The sequence below is a fragment of the Triticum urartu genome, chromosome 7A (assembly GCF_056163025.1).
Source record: "Triticum urartu cultivar PI428250 chromosome 7A, HENAU_Tu73, whole genome shotgun sequence".
NCBI lineage: Eukaryota > Viridiplantae > Streptophyta > Magnoliopsida > Poales > Poaceae > Triticum > Triticum urartu.
The window spans coordinates 98,808,199-98,809,770 of NC_141879.1; positions in this window are offsets into that span (position 1 = coordinate 98,808,199).

The following is a 1,572-nucleotide window of genomic DNA, read 5'->3' on the forward strand; positions in this document are numbered from 1 at the left end:
AGGTGAACTTAAACTTATTAGCAAACATGCTTCTATGGTTACCACTCAAGTAGAACAAGTACTTAAAGCTCAAAAAGAAGTGCTTGATGAAATGAATAGTAGGAAAAATGATTATGCTGTTAGAGTGGCTACTAGAGCTGGTAGAATGACTCGGGAACCTTTGTATCCTGAAGGCCACCCTAAGAGAATCGAGCAAGATTCTCAAAGAAATAATACTGATGTTCCTAGTTCTTCTAAAAAGAAGAAAAAGAAAAATGATAGAACTGTGCAAACTTCTAGTGAACCTATTGCTGAACCACCTGATAATCCAAATGATATTTCTATGTCTGATGATGAAACACAATCTGGTAATGAACATGAACCTAGTAAAAATATTAATGATGATGTTCATGATGATGCTCAACCTAGTAATGACAATGATGTAGAAATTGAACCTGCTGTTGATCTTGATAACCCACAATCAAAGAATCAACGTTCTGATAAAAGAGACTTTGTTGCTAGGAAACATGGTAAAGAAAGAGAACCTTGGGTTCAGAAACCCATGCCTTTTCCTCCGAAACCATCCAAGAAAAAGGATGATGAGGATTTTGAGCGCTTTGCTGAAATGATTAGGCCTATCTTTTTGCGTATGAGATTAACTGATGTGCTCAAAACAAATCCTTATGCTAAATATATGAAAGATATCATTACTAATAAAAGAAAGATACTGGAAGCTGAGATTTCCACCATGCTTGCTAATTATACTTTTAAGGGTGGAATACCAAAGAAACTTGGAGACCCCGGAGTACCTACTATACCTTGCTCCATTAAAAGAAATTATATTAAAACTGCTTTATGTGATCTTGGAGCCGGTGTTAGTGTTATGCCTCTCTCTTTATATCGTAGACTTGACTTGAATAAGTTGACACCTACTGAAATATCTTTGCAAGTGGCTGATAAATCAACTACTATACCTGTCGGTATTTGTGAGGATGTGCCTGTTGTGGTTGCAAACGTTACTATTTTAACGGACTTTGTTATACTTGATATTCCCGAGGATGATAGTATGTCTATTTTTCTTGGAAGACCTTTTCTTAATACTGCAGGGGCTGTTATTGATTGCAACAAAGGCAATGTCACTTTTCATGTTAATGGTAATGAGCATACGGTACACTTTCCGAGGAAACAACCTCAAGTTCATAGTATCAACTCTATTGGAAAAATTCCATCAATTATATTTGGAGGTTTTGAATTTCCTCTTCCTACTTTCAAGAAGAAATATGATATTCTTATTATAGGGGATGTGTATATCCCCGTTGAGGTAACTTAGTGTTATTCGAAATTTCTCCGGTTTCATGATTATCGGAATGAGTTTGTTAACAAGACTTGATCAACCTTGTTAGTGGATTCTTTTTGATGAGCATGAGATGGATGAAACTAGAAGCACAAACTTCTGTACCCCATTTTTATTTTCTGTTATTTATATTAAATAAAGTAAAAATAGTATTTTCTCTCTGTTTCCTGACTTATCCGTACAATATAAAAATATCCCAAAAATAAAAGTCCTCAGAATGCCATGCCAATTTAATATGA